Source organism: Tamandua tetradactyla, chromosome 7 (genome assembly GCF_023851605.1).
Source record: "Tamandua tetradactyla isolate mTamTet1 chromosome 7, mTamTet1.pri, whole genome shotgun sequence".
Taxonomy (NCBI): domain Eukaryota; kingdom Metazoa; phylum Chordata; class Mammalia; order Pilosa; family Myrmecophagidae; genus Tamandua; species Tamandua tetradactyla.
The window spans coordinates 23,766,532-23,787,368 of NC_135333.1; the positions used below are offsets into that span (position 1 = coordinate 23,766,532).

The 20,837-nt window shown below is 41.0% G+C and overlaps 1 pseudogene; it reads left to right on the forward strand.

Annotated features, from left to right (window-relative positions):
• The first annotated feature begins 228 nt into the window (after window positions 1-228).
• On the forward strand, window positions 229-14,131 carry LOC143690386 (NACHT, LRR and PYD domains-containing protein 5 pseudogene; annotated as a pseudogene).
• The last annotated feature ends 6,706 nt before the right edge of the window (window positions 14,132-20,837 follow it).

The following is a 20,837-nucleotide window of genomic DNA, read 5'->3' on the forward strand; positions in this document are numbered from 1 at the left end:
CAGGCAGGAATCTTAGACTCTGCCATTTTTGGGGTACATGACATTGGTGTGTGCCTCAGTTTCCCCACCTCTAAATAAGTTGAATATTGTTACTGCACTTATTATGGTCAGGGTCCACGAATGTGCAGTTGGGTCCAAGGCTGGTAGTTGCCCTGATCCTGATTGGAGCACGTGTTGGGGTACAGATGATTTAGGGGAGGGAGGGTGTCTCATCACCTGAGGAGCAACATGCTACCAGATTCTGTTTGTCTGGAACAAGGTGCCGCCACGTGGGGTCCGTCCTGTGGCACCATCAGGCCGCTTGCCCAGGTGAGGACTGAGGCTGCCGGAGGCTGGGCTGAAACCACTTATGTCACAGAGGGACTCCAGAGGCTTTCATGGTCTCCCACAAGTCCAGAGCATGGGGGAGCAGAATTAGGAGGCTCTGGGAGGCGTGACTGTTTTCCATCTGAGCACCATAGAACAGTGGGTTAGGGTCTTCAGGGTCGCAAAGACTTTAGGGCGAAGGGAGTTGCAGCAGAGTCCCTCTGCCATGAGCTAGCTTCAAGAATTGCCCCCAAACAGTGAGTTCAAACAAACAAACAAACTAACTAACCTTATTATCCGGGACAATAAGGACCCCTATTACTCTTGGTCTGGTTCACGAGAGCTGGCCTCAGTGCACTATGCTGTGGGGGTCAGTCAGGCTTTCTCAGGAAACGAACTGGGGCCCTGCATGCCTGCTTCTTCAAACCACCCAGGCAAACTGGAGAGGACCCCAGGCAGGGACTGCACCTGAGGAAGCCTCAGTTACATGGCAGCTCTTTACTTGGCTAAACCCTGCTCCATGGGGGGTGGCTCCTCGGGCCAACTGGCAAAGCAGGAGCCAGCACTCCTGTAAGGTCAGCCCGTGCAGCTCAGTACACCTGTCCCATGCTGTCAAAGTGCACAAAGACTTCCATACGGAGCTCTTTGACTTCTAGATCATTCCTTCACCTTTAAAATGTGTTCCTCCAGTGGAATGAAATAATGGTAACTGCTTTCAGGGTCTGCTCCTATTAAAACTAGGGTGCCAGGTGCACGGGTAGTTTAGTGGTTAGAATGCCTGCCTTTCATGTGGGAGACCTGGGTTCGATTCCCGGACCATGCACCCCCCACAAAAAAAGAAAAAAAACTAGGGTGCCCCCAGTTTGGAGCCCAAACTCCTTCCCTCCTCCTCTTCCTTCTCCTCCCCTCCTCTCCTCCCTCCCCTCTCCTTCTTCTCTCTTCTCTTTCCCTCTCTTTCTGCCCCCTCTATGTGGCACCCCATTGATTCCACATCAGACGGCTATACTCCCCAAGTCTTTTCCTTTTCCTCACCCTCAAAAAGGATCTGATAAAACTCTTGTCAGTGTCAATGATTGAAAAAGTTGAAACTGTGATCCTTCTGAGATGTATTTTCATGAATGGGGAGGTGTCAGATGGGACAAAGATCAGATGGGTGAAGGAATTCTAAGTGATTTTGTAGGAAAGCCCTGGTTCCAGAATCAAACATACATGTAGCAGAAACTGACGTTTATTTTCCATTAACCTTACTTCTGCTTTGCTTTTTTTTTTTTTTGTCTAAGTAAAGGATCATATTTATATTTTTAATTCTGTGACTGTCAGCTGGTTACTTAATATCTCTGTGCCTCCATTTCCTCACCTGTAAAACAGAGCCCTGCATCACTGGATGATGAGACAAGCAAATGAGTTATTACATGAAAAGCACTAACAGTAGAATATTTCATGTAGAAAACACTCAATGTTGGTTGCTAAATTTTTATTCCAGCCTTTACTAACCAAGTCCCTTTGGCACATCACTTGATCACTTTGGATCTCAGTCCAGAGAAAATAGGTGGGTGATGCTTTATTCTCTTCCAGCATGAATTTGCAGATCTCATGGTTTTTTTTACAAGGGGTCCCTTCAAATACTTGTAAACTTATATCATGGTGATTTTTAAGATCTTCATGTGAGGATGGATCTGACTGTTAGATCTCATTGGTATTTGAAGTATCACAAAACTCAAATATAACATACACATACTATATATAGAAAACTTTGGAGATTTACTATGAGTCAGGTGCTGCCCTAAGCCTTTCACATGTCAACTCATAGGATGCTCCTGAGAGCCCCACGACACAGGCGTTGTCATTTCTCCTTCTTGATGGATGAACAAACAAGCACGCAGAGGTTAAGTAACTCGCCTAAGGTCAAGTAGTTGGTACATGGTGATTGGAACTCAGTACTCGGGTTTCAGACTCTTTGTGCTTGCCACATACTGCCCAGACACCTGTTCTAGTAGCTTCACTTAATTCTAAACATCTCAATTTTCCTTTTCCATCGCCTTCTCTCTTCCTAAAAGTCCTTCAGTGCTTCCATTCTCTAAAATCAAATCAATGTTGGGTTCTGTATCTTTCCTTGTTGAAAGATGTGGTGTGAAGGGGAAAACAATGGCTTCGGTCATAAGAGAATCCTGAAAACTATGTCCTTGAGAAGAAAATTAGGAACTGCTAAGTCCTTTACACAGGAAGGGAAAAAAATTAAATCGTTTAAAAATGAAAAGTATTCCCATAATGTATTTCAGCCAAATAATTAAAATGTACTCAGACTTTAATTACACTTCAAGACTCTCCTTTCTCTGCTTTGCAGGGCTCTCCTTTTTTCCTGGGGCTAAGTGAGGACAAGTTTTTGAGGTAGCGCTGAATTCCCTTTCAAGAAAAAATCTCATAAGGCTGGATAGGCTAAGATTCCCATCCAAAATAATTGCCTGGCAAAGCAATTAAGTCACCTTCAGAAGTTACTAACTTACAGCTGACCTTTGTATGGAAACTGGAGCCACAGTTATTATAACTTGGGTTTGGTGTTTTTAAAAGATCAAACTCCTTCTCCAGGGAAAAAAATATATAACCAGCATTTGAAACTTCGGAACGGTACCAAGCTAAGTCCCTCTCCTTAGAATTGCTGCAAATGTTTTCACATCATGTTGATCTTACCGTGTCCCACCTTTCAAAACCAAAGCCTGGATAAGGTAATCAGAGCCATTTGCTTTGCCCTTGTTTGGCTTCCCAGGATAACTGCCTCCACCTTCCGCAATGTGATTTGGAAACGTGATCTTTCCCAGGTTATGAAGCATTAGCTCCTGCTAGAAGGAGGTTTAGCAGGTTTCAAAGACTTTTAAATCAGAGAAGGCTCTCAAAGATCATCAAATCGTACTCCTTACTTTAAATATGAGAAAGCTAAAGCTCAGAGAGGGGAGGGAAGCCACTGATATAAGCAAGGATGGGCCAACAGGACTCTCCTTGGACTTCTTATGGGTGTACAAAGCAAGAAGAAATCCAATGCCTGGGTGATATGAAAGAAGAAATAGCCAATAACTTCAGGATTTGTAGAGACAGCTATAGGTTGAGAGAGTGGGCCCAAATCAACATGATGAAACGCAACTAAGAGTAATAATCAAGCACTGTTCCTAGCTATTGAACCAGCAAGACTCTTTAAAAACTTTAGGAGGTAGGACAGGGAAGGAAGTTTGGCTGTCTGCAATGTCCGAATGAGTCTGCAGGACAGGAGCCAGCCAGATGTGTAAAAACCTAATTAAATCTAATAATGGCGTAGTCACATTGTGTTAGTACATGTTTAAAGTTTGGAAGGACACATAAAATTGTTTATGGTAGTTATCTTTGGGCAGTGGAATTGGGAGGAATAGAGGGCTATATTTTATACATTTTTATTGTTTGATTTATATCTATAATAAGCATTTTATTTTTTAACGTTTTGTAAAATTATGAAATATATACATAAAAAAGCAATAAATTTCCAAGCACCTTTTAACTAGTAGTTCTAGAACAGATTCTAAAGTTTGGTTTGGGTTATGGCTCCATGATTATTCATTTTTTGCTTCCAGCTGCTTCGAGACACTGGAGACCAACAGAAATGTCAATATAATGATTCAGCAGTCATACTCATTTGTTAAATTCTATCTTCTCTGTTAAACTCCTCCTTCTCTTTAAATAACATATATACATAAAAGCAATAAATTTCAAAGTACATTACAACAATTAGTTGTAGAACAGATTTCAGAGTTTGGTATGGGTTACAATCCCACAATTTAAGATTTTTACTTAGGGCCCAGAAGTGGGATCTGAGCTTGGAGTGAACCATTCAAGACACCTGTGGAGACAGATGTACCAGGAGAGATAGGAAGTATAGAAGAAGGAAGGAAAGAGGCAAAGTGAAAGCTTTGGTCCTACTTGTTCCATATCACCAATGTTTCTGCTTTTCTACCAAAACTTGACCTCTCCACCTTTCATCAAGATGGAAGACATTAAATTACCCTCCTTTTCCATCTATGGGCTGCAGTGGTGTTTCAAGGAGCTGGACAAAGAAGAGTTTCAGAGATTCAAGGAATTACTAATGGAAGAAACTTCAGAACTGGTGAAAGGCCACTTTCCACAGTTCGAGGTGATGAATGCCAACACAGAACAGCTGGCATGCCTCTTGCATGAATATTATATAGTATCTCTTGCTTGGGAGGTGACTATTAACATCTTTGAAAAGATGAACCTATCAGAACTCTCTGAGAAGGCAAAGGATGAGATGAAAATCTCTCTTTTGCTCTCTATTACAGAATACACACAGGATGAAAAATGGGAGGATTCTGAACCAATAGGGATTGACCAAGAACCAAACAACGAAGTGATGCCAGAAAGTTTATCAGCTATAGAACAAGATGGTGCCGGAACAGCAGATACCATAGAAGAACTAGGCCAACGGAATTACAAGCAACATGTGATTACTAAATTCTCCACAGACGTGGACATCACCTTCACGTTCGAAGAATCTGTAACCCACTGGCCACAGACAAAAATTTTGGTCGACGCCTTTCACCCAGATGGGTGCAGCTCACAGCCTCGCACCGTGGTCCTGCATGGAAAATCCGGAACTGGAAAGTCAGTTTTGGCCAGGAGGGTCATGCTGTACTGGGCGCAAGGTCAACTTTACAAGGACATGTTCTCCTACATCTTCTTTCTCCATGCCAGAGAGATGCAGTGGCTCGGGGAGGGAAGTTTTGCTGAGCTGATTTCCAGGGAGTGGCCAGACTCCGAGGCTCCAGTGTCAGAGATCATGTCCCAGCCACAGAAGCTCTTGTTCATCCTGGACAGCTTCGATGACCTGAGCTTCATCATCAAAGATAGTGACGAGAAGATCTGTAGGGACTGGGCTGAGAAGCAGCCGATGTCCATCCTGATGAGGAGCCTCCTGAAGAAGGCCCTCCTCCCAGAGTGTTCCTTAATGATTTCGATCAGAGACGTGGGCTTAGGAAAGCTCAAGTCGGTGATCAGGTCACCCCGGTACCTGTTAGTTGGGGGAATCTCGGTGGAACATAGGATTAAGATGATCTCCGAGTAGATTAAGGATGAGCAACAGAAGTTACAAATCTTAAATTCGGTGATGGATAATGACCAGCTGTTCGCTAATTGCCAGGTTTTTGCTGTGTGCTCGATGATCTGCATGGCTCTGCAGGAGGTGGCAAAAGCGATCTTTCCCGCACTTGCCAAACGCTCACAAGCTTGTACACCACTTTCATGTTCCAACAGCTTACCCCACGGGACAAAGTTCAGTGCTGTCTCAACCCCAAAGAAAAAGCCATCTTTTTTTTTTTTTTTTTTATCTTTTTTTTTATTAATTAAAAAAAGAATTAACAAAACAATTAGAAATCATTCCAATCTACATGTACAATCAGTAATTCTTAATAACATCACATAGTTGCATATTCATCATTTCTTAGTACATTTGCATCGATTTAGAAAAAGAAATAAAAAGACAACAGAATAAGAATTAAAACAATAATAGAAAGAAAAAAAAACAAAAAAACAAAAACAAAAAACCTATACCTCACATGCAGCTTCATTCAGTGTTTTAACATAATTGCATTACAATTGGGTAGTATTGTGCTGTCCATTTCTGAGTTTTTATATCCAGTCCCGTTGTACAGTCTGTATCCCTTCAGCTCCAATTATCCCTTCTCTTTTTTTTTTTTTTTTAATTAACGGAAAAAAAGAAATTAACCCAACATTTAGAGATCATACCATTCTACATATGCAATCATTAATTCTTAACATCATCACATAGATGCATGATCATCGTTTCTTAGTACATTTGCATTGGTTTAGAAGAACTAGCAACATAACCGAAAAAGATATAGAATGTTAATATAGAGAAAAAAATAAAAGTAATAATAGTAAAATCAAATCAAAACAAAATAAAACAAAACAAAAACCTATAGCTCAGATGCAGCTTCATTCAGTGTTTTAACATGATTACTTTACAATTAGGTATTATTGTGCTGTCCATTTTTGAGTTTTTGTATCTAGTCCTGTTGCACAGTCTGTATCCCTTCAGCTTCAATTACCCATTGTCTTACCCTGTTTCTAACTCCTGCTGAACTCTGTTACCAATGACATATTTCAAGTTTATTCTCGAATGTCCGTTCACATCAGTGGGACCATACAGTATTTGTCCTTTAGTTTTTGGCTGGATTCACTCAGCATAATATTCTCTAGGTCCATCCATGTTATTACATGGTTCATAAGTTTATCCTGTCTTAAAGCTGCATAATATTCCATCGTATGTATATACCACAGTTTGTTTAGCCACTCTTCTGTTGATGGAGATTTTGGCTGTTTCCATCTCTTTGCAATTGTAAATAATGCTGCTATAAACATTGGTGTGCAAATGTCCGTTTGTGTCTTTGCCCTTAAGTCCTTTGAGTAGATACCTAGCAATGGTATTGCTGGGTCGTATGGCAATTCTATATTCAGCTTTTTGAGGAACAGCCAAACTGCCTTCCACAGTGGTTGCACCCTTTGACATTCCCACCAACAGTGGATAAGTGTGCCTCTTTCTCCGCATCCTCTCCAGCACTTGTCATTATCTGTTTTGTTGATAATGGCCATTCTGGTGGGTGTGAGATGATATCTCATTGTGGTTTTGATTTGCATTTCTCTAATGGCCAGGGACATTGAGCATCTCTTCATGTGCCTCTTGGCCATCCGTATTTCCTCTTCTGAGAGGTGTCTGTTCAAGTCTTTTTCCCATTTTGTAATTGGGTTGGCTGTCTTTTTGTTGTTGAGATGAACAATCTCTTTATAAATTCTGGATACTAGACCTTTATCTGATATATCATTTCCAAATATTGTCTCCCATTGTGAAGGCTGTCTTTCTACTTTCTTGATGAAGTTCTTTGATGCACAAAAGTGTTTAATTTTGAGGAGTTGCCATTTATTTATTTCCTTCTTCAGTGCTCTTGCTTTAGGTTTAAGGTCCATAAAACCGCCTCCAATTGTAAGATCCATAAGATATCTCCCAACATTTTCCTCTAACTGTTTTATGGTCTTAGACCTAATGTTTAGATCTTTGATCCATTTTGAGTTAACTTTTGTATAGGGTGTGAGAGATGGGTCTTCTTTCATTCTTTTGCATATGGATATCCAGTTCTCTAGGCACCATTTATTGAAGAGACTGCTCTGTCCCAGGTGAGTTGGCTTGACTGCCTTATCAAAGATCAAATGTCCATAGATGAGAGGGTCTATATCTGAGCACTCTATTCGATTCCATTGGTCGATATATCTATCTTTATGCCAATACCATGCTGTTTTGACCACTGTGGCTTCATAATATGCCTTAAAGTCAGGCAGCGCGAGACCTCCAGCTTCGTTTTTTTTCCTCAAGATGTTTTTAGCAATTCGGGGCACCCTGCCCTTCCAGATAAATTTGCTTATTGGTTTTTCTATTTCTGAAAAATAAGTTGTTGGGATTTTGATTGGTATTGCATTGAATCTGTAAATCAATTTAGGTAGGATTGACATCTTAACTATATTTAGTCTTCCAATCCATGAACACGGTATGCCCTTCCATCTATTTAGGTCTTCTGTGATTTCTTTCAGCAGTTTTTTGTAGTTTTCTTTATATAGGTTTTTTGTCTCTTTGGTTAAATTTATTCCTAGGTATTTTATTCTTTTAGTTGCAATTGTAAATGGGATTCGTTTCTTGATTTCCCCCTCAGCTTGTTCATTACTAGTGTATAGAAATGCTACAGATTTTTGAATGTTGATCTTGTAACCTGCTACTTTGCTGTACTCATTTATTAGCTCTAGTAGTTTTGTTGTGGATTTTTCCGGGTTTTCCAAGTATAGTATCATATCGTCTGCAAACAGTGATAGTTTTACTTCTTCCTTTCCAATTTTGATGCCTTGTATTTCTTTTTCTTGTCTAATTGCTCTGGCTAGAACCTCCAACACAATGTTGAATAATAGTGGTGATAGTGGACATCCTTGTCTTGTTCCTGATCTTAGGGGGAAAGTTTTCAATTTTTCCCCATTGAGGATGATATTAGCTGTGGGTTTTTCATATATTCCCTCTATCATTTTAAGGAAGTTCCCTTGTATTCCTATCTTTTGAAGTGTTTTCAACAGGAAAGGATGTTGAATCTTGTCGAATGCCTTCTCTGCATCAATTGAGATGATCATGTGATTTTTCTGCTTTGATTTGTTGATATGGTGTATTACATTAATTGATTTTCTTATGTTGAACCATCCTTGCATACCTGGGATGAATCCTACTTGGTCATGATGTATAATTCTTTTAATGTGTTGTTGGATACGATTTGCTAGAATTTTATTGAGGATTTTTGCATCTGTATTCATTAGAGAGATTGGTCTGTAGTTTTCTTTTTTTGTAATATCTTTGCCTGGTTTTGGTATGAGGGTGATGTTGGCTTCATAGAATGAATTAGGTAGTTTTCCCTCCACTTCAATTTTTTTGAAGAGTTTGAAGAGAATTGGTACTAATTCTTTCTGGAATGTTTGGTAGAATTCACATGTGAAGCCATCTGGTCCTGGACTTTTCTTTTTAGGAAGCTTTTGAATGACTAATTCAATTTCTTTACTTGTGATTGGTTTGTTGAGGTCATCTATGTCTTCTTGAGTCAAAGTTGGTTGTTCATGTCTTTCCAGGAACCCGTCCATTTCCTCTAACTTGTTGTATTTATTAGCGTAAAGTTGTTCATAGTATCCTGTTATTACCTCCTTTATTTCTGTGAGGTCAGTAGTTATGTCTCCTCTTCCATTTCTGATCTTATTTATTTGCATCCTCTCTCTTCTTCTTTTTGTCAATCTTGATAGGGGCCCATCAATCTTATTGATTTTCTCATAGAACCAACTTCTGGTCTTATTGATTTTCTCTACTGTTTTCATATTTTCAATTTCATTTATTTCTGCTCTGATCTTTGTTATTTCTTTCCTTTTGCTTGCTTTGGGATTAGTTTGCTGTTCTTTCTCCAGTTCTTCCAATTGAACAGTTAATTCCTGCATTTTTGCCTTTTCTTCTTTTCTGATATAGGCATTTAGGGCAATAAATTTCCCTCTTAGCACTGCCTTTGCTGCATCCCATAAGTTTTGATATGTTGTGTTTTCATTTTCATTTGCCTCGAGGTATTTACTAATTTCTCTTGCAATTTCTTCCTTGACCCACTCGTTGTTTAAGAGTGTGTTGTTGAGCCTCCAGGTATTTGTGAATTTTCTGGCATTCTGCCTATTATTGATTTCCAACTTCATTCCTTTATGATCCGAGAAAGTGTTGTGTATGATTTCAATCTTTTTAAATTTGTTGAGACTTGCTTTGCGACCCAGCATATGGTCTATCTTTGAGAATGATCCATGAGCACTTGAGAAAAAGGTGTATCCTGCTGTTGTGGGATGTAATGTCCTATAAATGTCTGTTAAGTCTAGCTCATTTATAGTAATATTCAGATTCTCTATTTCTTTATTGATCCTCTGTCTAGATGTTCTGTCCATTGATGAGAGTGGGGAATTGAAGTCTCCAACTATTATGGTATTTGTGTCTATTTCCCTTTTCAGTGTTTGCAGTGTATTCCTCACATATTTTGGGGCATTCTGGTTCGGTGCATAAATATTTATGATTGTTATGTCTTCTTGTTTAATTGTTCCTTTTATTAGTATATAGTGTCCTTCTTTGTCTCTTTTAACTGTTTTAAATTTGAAGTCTAACTTGTTGGATATTAGTATAGCCACTCCTGCTATTTTCTGGTTGTTATTTGCATGAAATATCTTTTCCCAACCTTTCACTTTCAACCTATGTTTATCTTTGGGTCTAAGATGTGTTTCCTGTAGACAGCATATAGAAGGATCCTGTTTTTTAATCCATTCTGCCAATCTATGTCTTTTGATGGGGGAATTCAGTCCATTAACATTTAGTGTTATTACTGTTTGGATAATATTTTCCTCTGCCATTTTGCCTTTTGTATTATATATATATCATATCTGACTTTCCTTCTTTCTACACTCTTCTCCATACCTCTCTCTTCTGTCTTTTTGGTTCTGACTCTAGTGCTCCCTTTAGTATTTCTTGCAGAGCTGGTCTCTTGGTCACAAATTCTCTCAGTGACTTTTTGTCTGAGAATGTTTTAATTTCTCCCTCATTTTTGAAGGACAATTTTGCTGGATATAGGAGTCTTGGTTGGCAGTTTTTCTCTTTTAGTAATTTAAATATATCATCCCACTCTCTTCTAGCCTCCATGGTTTCTGCTGAGAAATCTACACATAGTCTTATTGGGTTTCCCTTGTATGTGATGGATTGTTTTTCTCTTGCTGCTTTCAAGATCCTCTCTTTCTCTTTGACCTCTGACATTCTAACTAGTAAGTGTCTTGGAGAACGCCTATTTGGGTCTAATCTCTTTGAGGTGCACTGCACTTCTTGGATCTGTAATTTTAGGTCTTTCATAAGAGCTGGGAAATTTTCAGTGAAAATTTCTTCCATTAGTTTTTCTCCTCCTTTTCCCTTCTCTTCTCCTTCTGGGACACCCACAACACGTATATTTGTGCGGTTCATATTGTCCTTGAGTTCCCTGATACCCTGTTCAAATTTTTCCATTCTTTTCCCGATAGTTTCTGTTTGTTTTTGGAATTCAGATGTTCCATCCTCCAAATCACTAATTCTATCTTCTGTCTCTTTGAATCTATCATTGTAGGTATCCATTGTTTTTTCTATCTTTTCTACTTTGTCCTTCACTTCCATAAGTTCTGTGATTTGCTTTTTCAGTTTTTCTATTTCTTCTTTATGTTCAGCCCATGTCTTCTTCATGTCCTCCCTCAATTTATCGATTTCGTTTTTGAAGAGGTTTTCCATTTCTGTTCGTATATTTAGCATTAGTTGTCTCAGCTCCTGTATCTCATTTGAACTATTGGTTTGTTCCTTTGACTGGGCCATATTTTCAATTATTTGAGCGTGATCCGTTATCTTCTGTTGGCGTCTGCGCATTTAGACAGATTTCCCTGGGTATTGGATCCAAAAGTTTGGAAGATTTTTCTGTGAAATCTCTGGGTTCTGTTTTTCTTATCCTGCCCAGTAGGTGGCGCTCGTGGCACACGTTTGTCTGCGGGTCCCACCAGTAAAAGGTGCTGTGGGACCTTAAACTTTGGAAAACTCTCGCCGTCCTGGGGGTTCGCTAGCCGAAGCGGCTTGAGCCGGCCCGCGGTCCGAACGCAGGGAGGGTTGCTGGTCGCCGCAGCCAGGGAAAGAGCCCGTCCGAATTTCCTAGTCGGCCCTGGGCAACAAGCGTGGCGGGAGGGCGCCAGCGGCAGCGGCCCGCCCGAGAGAGTGCACGTTCCCCGGGAGTCACGGGTTTGGAAGGGGCCTCCCCCACCCGTCACCGTTCTCCGCGGCCTGGGGGTTTCCGATCCAATTCTCTCAGTTGGTCCGGGGGCTGCGCGTGGTGTGGGCGCCAGCCGCCTTGGTTTCAGGGGACCGCCTCTCCAATTCTCCCAGCCGGCCCGGGAAGGGGGAAGGGAGTCACTCCGGCCGCTTGCCACCCCACCCGGTAAGGCCCGCGCGCCTCGGCAATCTCACCCGAGCTGCTTCTCTCAGCCAGCCAGCCGTTCCAGGATGGGGTACGCTGTCTTTTTTATCTCTGTTGTGGCTTTGGGCGCTTTCTGTATCGTTTCTACTCCCCTAGTAGGTGTCCTGGAGAAGAAACTAAGATCCGCGCGTCTTACTAAGCCGCCATCTTCCAGGAAGTCCTCAGAAAAAGCCATCTTGAAGGGCCTGTGTCATATGGCTTTGGAGGGAGTGTGGCATATGAAGTTTGTATTTTACAGGGACGACCTGAGTTTTTACAGGCTGGAGGAGTCCGAGCTCTCCTCCCTATTTCACATGAAAATCCTTCCCCAGGATATCCTTGACAAGAGATGTTACACCTTCTTTCACCTCAGCTTCCAGGAGTTCTGTGCTGCCTTGTACTATGTCCTAGAGGGAATGGAAGAAGACTGTGATCCATACCACCTATCAATTGGGAATGCAAAGAGCCTGATGGACCTTAAAAGAATTGGCTTTAATCCCCACTTGCTTCAGATGAAGCGGTTCTTGTTCAGCCTCATGAACAAGAAGTCCATGAGGAAATTGGAGGTGCTGCTCGGGTGCCATGTCCCCCTGGTGATCAGGCAGGAGCTTCTGCAATGGGTCTCTCTGTTAGGTAGGCAGGCCAAGGCCACCTTGCCACTAGATGTCCTGGACTCCTTCCACTGCCTTTATGAGACTCAAGATGAAGAGTTTGTTCGCTTGGCATTGGAACCTTTCCAGGAAGTGTGGCTTCCAATCAACCAGCAGATGGACTTGCTCGTGTCTTCTTTCTGTCTCCAGTATTGTCAGCATTTGCAGAAAATTCGACTGAGTGTCAAAGAGATCTTCTCGAAGGATGAGATAACTGAGACCCAGCACGTGAACCCCAACGGGTCACAGCGGAAGACCCTCATCACCAAGTGGTGGCAGAAGTTCTGCTTTGTGCTCAGCACCCTGGTAAACCTGAGACTCCTGGACCTGAGCTGCAGCATCCTGAATGAATGGGCCATGAAGACCCTCTGCACCAAGCTGAGGCTTCCAGTCTGCAAAATAAAGACCCTCATCCTTAAAGATGCACAGATAACCCTCGGCCTCCAACATTTCTGGACCACCCTAATTACCAACCATAATCTAAAATACCTCAACCTAGAAAGCACCCACCTGAAAGACAGAGACATAGAGGCTGCGTGCACAGCCCTAAAACACCGTAACTGCTTGCTGGAGGCTTTGAGGTTGAATTCCTGTGGACTAACACAAAGCAGTTGTCTGATGATCGCCAAAGCCCTTATTATGTGCACCAGCCTAAAATCCCTCAGTCTGACAGGAAATAACGTGACAGACAAGGGGCTATGGCCTCTCTGTGAGGCTCTGAAGTACCCAACTTGCAACCTGCAGAAGCTGGCGTTGGGGCACTGTGGTCTCAAAGAATCCAGCTGCCAGAACTTGGCCATTGTCTTCATTATCAACCAGAACCTGACTCACCTCTACCTGGCCGGCAACAACCTGGGAAATGACGGCGTGAACGCCTTGTGTCGATTTCTAAAACATCCCAGCTGTTATCTCCAGAGGCTGATACTTAATCAGTGCAACCTGCAAGCAGCTAGTGGCGGCTTTCTTGCATTCGCACTTATAAGCAACAGGAGTCTGACGCACTTGAGCCTTAGCCAGAACACCCTGCAAGACGACGGGGTAAAGCTTCTGTGTGAGGTCATGAGGGAACCATACTGTCGCCTCCAGGACCTAGAGCTGGTGAGCTGCTGCCTCAGCTCCGCTTGCTGTGAGAGTCTGTCCTCAGTGATCAGGAGAAGCAACTACCTGAGGAGCCTGGACCTGGCGTCCAACGAGCTGGGTGACAAGGGTGCCATCCGGCTGTGCTAGGGCTTGAAACAAGAGAGCACCTCCCTGAGGAGACTCGGGCTGGAGGCGTGTGGACTGACCTCTGACAGCTGCGAGGCACTGTCCTCTGCCCTCTGCCGCAACCGGAGCCTCAGCAGCTTAAACCTGAATCAGAACAACTTCGGCACTACTGGAACCACCAAGCTGTGCGTGGCCTTTGGAAGCCCCACATCTAATCTAAAAACTGTAGGGAAATGGAAAGTGCTATTTACCACCCAACAAAAACGTCTGCTGGAAGAGGTGAAGAGGACCAAGCCCAGCTTCATCATTGATGAAAACTGGTATGCTCTGGATGAAGATGACCGGTATTGGTGACAAAACTAAAGACATGGCCACTCTCCTGCCCACGCCAGCTCTGTCAGAGGAACTTCGAAGCTATTTTCTCCTGGCCAGCTGTGCCCGAGAGTTCCTCATTACAGATAGAATGTGACTTCTGAATCTCAAAGCTTTCAATGGTAGTGGTTCTTCCGTGCCCGGTACAGTTCAGTTACTGCATCTGCCTGTACTTAGGCTTGTGACCCTGCAGTCAGAGCCTCTGTATCTGTGAAATGTCTGTCTTTCCATGGAGAATTTAGAGAGAGTAAAATAAATACTGAGAGCATTTTGAAAAAAAAAAAAAAGATTTTTACTTATAGTTGCTCTAAGACACTGGAAACTAAAAGAAATATCAGTATAATGATTCCACACTCATAATCATGAAACCCGACCTTCTCTGTATAACTCCACCATCACCATTGATCTTTCTCCCAGTCTTTAAGGTTATCTGGGCTATGGCCATTCTTACATTTTCATGTTGGGAGGGGCTTTTGATAATATGGGATAGGGGGATGGAACTAGTTGATGTTCTGGAGAAGCTGGCCCCTCTGCATTTCAGGACTTATCTGGTCCAGCGACCCATCAGAAGATTGTAGGTTTTGGAGAGTTACCCTAGTACATGCAACCTCTATAGAATCTTATATAATGCCCTAGGTATTCTTCAAGATTGGCAGGAATCATTTTGGTTGGGGCTTGTCAATTATGGTAAGTAACAATGTCTAACTGAAGCTTGCGTAAGAGTGACCGCCAATGTAGCCTCTCGACTCTATTTGAACTCTCTCAACCACCGATATCTTATTTATTGCATTTATTTTCCTCCTTTTGGTCAGGATGGCATTGTTGATCCCACAATGCCAGGGCCAGGCTCATCCCTGGGGGTCATCTCCCACTCTACCAGGGAGACTTTCATCCCTGGATGTCATGCCCCACATAGAGGACAGGGCAGTGGGTTCACTTGCAGAGTTGGGCTTAGAGAAAGAAAAGCCACATCTGAGCAACAGAAGAGGTCTTCTGGAGGTGGCTCTTAGTCATACCTATAGATAGGCTAAGTTTTTTTGCTACATACATAAGCTTCACAAGAGGAAGCCTCAAGATCAAGGGCTTGGACTATCGATTTGGGTGTCCTTAATGTTTGGCACAGGATCTGGGGTTTTCCCTGGTGGTAAAGTTCAATAGTTCCATATTTTTTCTCCCATTCCTCAAGGGACTTTGTCAACACCTAGCATTTTATTTTTTAAAGAGAAAAAAACTTAAAAAAAATAATTAACACAAACTGAGGCTATAAGAGTGTGTCCAGATCGAGAACAGGAGTCATCCCATGTGCTAAATTGACAGTATGGGATGTGTCCTGTTTAGCTTTGGACATCAAAGGGATACCAATAAGTTACAGTACTGCTTTCAGGAGGAGAGATACCAAAATGGTGGAGGGAGCTGCGAATTAGGTTATGGGGGTGGCAGGGGATCTTTGAGAAGATTTAATTAACTTTAAATTTTTGAAAGTTCAGCTTGTGAAACGCAGAGTTATCTTCCCTTCTATGTCATTCCAAATAATGAATACATGGAAGCCCATTCATTCATTCATGAAATATAAGCAAAGCGTATCTTTCTTAGCAAAGCATTTTAGAAAATATTACCATTAGCAAAGAATTATACTATGGGTAGCAGGAAAGTACTCAGTGAAAGTTTGGCTGACCAGGGATGGACACTTGTATTTTGAAGGAAGATGGAATAGAAAATGTCTAGTGATTCTTACAGTTTCCAATCACAACATTTTCCTGCTCAAAAATATTGCAAAGTCTCTGTGCTGATTTGAAAGTATTATGTACCCCAGAAAAGCTATGTTTTAATCCTGATTCAATCTTGTGGGGGGCAGCTGTTTCTTTTTCCTGATTGAATATTGTGGGACAGAAACTTTTGATTAGATTGTCTCCATGGAGATGTGGCATGCCCAACTGTGGGCGTGACCTTTTTATTAGATGGAGATGTGACTCCACCTATTTAAGGTGGGTCTTGATTAGTTGGCTGGAGTCCTTTAAAAGAGGAAACATTTTGGAGAGGGCCTCAGAGGCAACAGAAATTTTTTGAGCAGAGCTGACAGTCAGAACACAGAGACACAGATGTTGGAGATGCTTAGAGCCCAGCAGATACCACCATGAGATATTAAGCAAGCCAGAACCTTAAGAAAGCCAAGGAGAGTCAAGAAATGAAAGCCAGCTCCTGAGAAACAAAGTGAGGAACTGCCTCAAGAACAGAGACTGAAAGCAATGGAGCTCAGGAGCAAGGGGGCAGCAGATGCCAGCCATGTTACTACTCAGTTGACAGAGGTGTTCCTGACCCATCAGCCTTTCTTGAATTAAAGTATCTTTCACTGGATGCCTTAGTTTGGACATTTTTACAGGCTTATAACTTGCAACTTAATAAATTCCTTTTTAAAAGCCGTTCTAGTTCAGATATATTACATTCTGGCAGCTTAACAAACTAACACAGTCTCCAAATTGCTGACAACATAAAGGAAGATCAAATTATTTCCTGCGATAGCCAAGACCCTTCAGAATGTTGCTCTGATCAGCCTTTCCCATTTTATCTCCTGCCACCCTATTAGGCACCCATTTTCTGACCTCACTGGTCCATTTATCAAGTACCTTCTCACCTCTCTGCCTTTCCTCTCTGGTGCTGTTCTTTCCTAGAATGCCCCTTTGGCTCTTTTCCACCTAATGAAATCCAATTCATCTTTCAGTTTGAATCAAGTACCATCTTACTTTGAAGCTTACTCTTCAGGGCTGACGTTCACTGGGAGGAATTCCCAGTCCTACCAATAGTTTACAGGTAGTTAACAACATGGTTGGTCAGTGCTCATTCCATAGCAGAGGTTTAAAATGTTAGGTGTCACCTTGCTGTCCCTGTAACTCATCTAATATTGTGTTATCGTTGGTTTTCTATGTACCTGTCGCCACCATTCAACTACGAGCCCCTTAGGTCAAGATCACATTCAGTCAAGTCCACATCCCCAGGCCTTAGTAACAGGCCTGGCACCTCATAACCGTCTGGAAATCTGAGCTGAATGAATGAATGGACTTTAAATACCTGTGGTTCTAATCTTACTAGCTGGTTAAATCTTTTGACTTCAGCAAGCAGCTATGTCCTTCATGCTTAGGGGCTTTAGGTGAAATTGGTATGATATACAAATGCCGCATTTCCTACTCCTTCAAGTATCATTGGGAACATTTTAACAACGCACCTAATTATGTAGATAAACTTCCAAAGAAGTAGCAATATCTGTGACCACCATTCCCAGAAGGGGGAGTATAGAGTAGTTAGGGTTTAAGAATCCTACAGACCTCTGTTAGAATTCTATCCTTGCCCGTTGCTAGCCATGTGACATTGAGAGGTTATTAACCTTTCCAGGTCTGTTTCCTCATCTCTAAATAGGGGATATAAATAGTACCTTCCTCATGGAAGGAAGATTTTCATGAGGAAAGGAAGGAAGATTTCATAAGATCCTGCATACAAAGCATTAAGCCCAATGCCTGACATACAGAAAGCATTCAATAAAAGCAGTTATTATTATTGCTATGTTTTCTGAGTTTGGCAGTTATAAAGCCGACTATGAGACTGTGCTGGTTTGAAGCTGTTATGTACCCCATAAAAGGCCATGCCCTCTTAATCCAGCCCTGTGGGTGCAGACTTATTGTTGGGTGGGACCTTTTGATTAGGCTGTTTCCATGGAGATGTGACCCAGCCCACTCAAGGTGGGTGTTAATCCCCCTGCTGGAATCCTCTAGGAGAGGATAAAAGACAGATGAAACTCAGATGTCTCAGAGAAGTTTGGAGAGAAAACGCCCCAGGAGAAGCAAGAAGGGCCCACAGGAGCTAAGAGAGTCATTGTCAAAATCAGACCCAGGAGAAAAGGTCCGTAAGACATGTGCCTTCCCACGTGACAAAGGAATCCCGGATGCCAGCAGCCTTTCCTCAGAGAAGGCATCTTCCTCTTGATGCCTTAATTTGGACATTTTCATGGCCTTAGAACTGTAAATTTGTAACCTAATAAATCCCCATAGGAAAATGCCAACCCATTGCTGGTATATTGCACTTTGGCAGCTTTAGCAAACCAAAACAGCAACTAGTAGCTGATGTAACTTCTTCTGGTTGCTCACGTGTATCCTTAATACCTGGTTCCTAAAAAGCATTAGGAGATGTTGAATACACGCAAATATGTATTTCAACGTCTGCAGCATCTGTATTCAGAAAGGAGAACTTTATGTGTTTACATTTGTTAGGTTTATTTAACCTTACAGATTTTGCCTTAAATCCAAAGACAAATCACATTGACCGATTTGTATTAAGCCCTTTACATGAGTAGAATGTTTTGACTTACACTAACCCAAATTCAAATTAAGGACTGAATCTGAAGACAGGAAATCACCTTATTTAAAAACCAAACTTCACAGAAAGAGAAAATAGGCCAAGTACCTACAGGACAAACTGCTGGAAGTGAACCACCATTTCTTTTTAACTTCTGTGGCTTGCTCCCAGTACAGGAATAAGTCCAGTTGTCTCACACCCACTTTTTCTCCTCTTCCAAAGAAGGAAAACATTCAAATCATATAGAAGATTCTGGATAGGACCTTATGATGATGATTAATTCTCATGGAAAGCTTACAAATTCTGGTTCTGCCTCTTTCTAATTGTGTGACTTTGCCATAGTTCAACTTTCTAAGACTCAGTTCTTGTTTTCCAATCTCTGAAATGGGGATAATTATATAACATTACCAGTACCTTAAACAGTGGCTCTCAAGATTTTTTCCACACAAATAAATAGGGAAAATAGTATCTTTCTCAGAGTTTGTTGTGAAGATGAAATGAGGAATACATATCTCCATGTTTATGTATGTGTGTGTGTTTGTATATATATATATATATAATTATTTATGTGTATGTATATACACACTGAATATACTAATATATATTGATTACATACATATATAGGTGCATGTACATGAACGTATACCTACATTCATATATAGATGTGAATATAAATATATACTTCCTTTTCCCTGCTGATGGGGTCATTTTAAGGACCAGAGGAACTATGAAATTTAACATTCATGTCAGCATGTTGTGAACTAGAATATGTTTTACAGCAAGTACAAAGTGCAATTATTAATGAGTATGGCATAATGGAATGAATTTGTATGCAGGAGTTTACTTGTTGATGTGAAAAAACAGGAGAACCAGGTGGGCAAATTGTTACACTTGTTTGCGTACTCACTGATGTGCCATGCCTACCTCACAGAATTTTCCTTTCAAAATTAATTTTTACCTGTTTCATAATATGCATATCACACAAACATTATAAGATGCACGTAAGAAAAGAGAAAAAAGAACTAGAAAAAATCACTCTTAATCCTATCATCCAGATATAATTTTGGTATCTAACCTTCCAGACTTAATTTCTATGCATAAAGTTTTCTTTTGTATGCTGTATGGCGGGGGTCACATTTCATTCTTTTTCCATGTGAATATCTCATTATCGCAGCACCATTTGTTGAATTTTTTGTTTGGTTTGATTTTCGTTTGTTTATTTTGTTTTTTAGTTTGGGAAGTGCAAGGGACAGTGGGAATAGAACCCAGGTCTCCCACCTGGCAGGCAAGAATTCTACTATTGAACTACCCTCATACCCTCTGTGTATTTATTTTTTAAATGAGATGTCCTATACATAGTTGTTTTATAACCTCGTGTTTTTGCTTAACATATGTCTGGAAAATCTTTTGTTTGTTAATATACATATTTCATATTATGTTCAAGAGTTGTAAAATATTTCTCTATAAAACTATACCACATTTTATCTAATTTCTATCCAATGTTGAACCATTTGATTTTATTTCAAATTGTTCACTACTTATAAGTGAGGTTGTGATAAACATCTTCAAAGCTAAAACTTTGATCACATCAATGATTATGGTTGGGAGAAATAAATAAAAGTGGAATTACTGATTCAAAAGTACATATCTTCTTAGCAGCTTTTTGATGTATAATTTACATATTACAGAATTCACCAAAGGGGCACAAGTCAACAATTTTTCATTTATTTATAGAGTTGTGCAACCATCACCACAATCCAGTTTTAGAATATTTTCGTCACCCCCAAAACGTCCTTCACGACAGTTTGCAGTCAATCTCGAGTCACACACCTGACTCTAAGCATCTACTGAACTGATCTACAGATTTACTTTTTCTGGAAATTTCATATGAATGAAATTGCATGATATGTAGTCTTTTCTGTCCATTTGTTTTCATGTAGCATAATGTTTTTGAGGTTCATTCATGTAGTAGCTTATATCAGTATTTTGTTCCTTTTTTATCACCAAGTAGTATTCCATTGTATGGATATATCACATTTCATTTATCTGTTTAATAGTAATGGACATTTAGGTGGTTTCTATTTTTTTGGCTGTTATAAATAATGCTGCTGTAATCATTTGCGTGCAAGTATTGGTCTGGATATATATTTCATTTCTCTTGGGTAAATTCCTAGGTATGGAATTTTTGGATTGTATGGTAAGATTATTTTTAACTTTATAAGAAACGTCAAACTGTTTTCCAAAATGGTTATACCATTTTAGATTCCCACCAGCAATATATGAGGGTGCCAGTTTTTCAACGTCCTTGCTAACATTCGATATCGCTAACACTTAATCTTTGGGTTATAGCCAT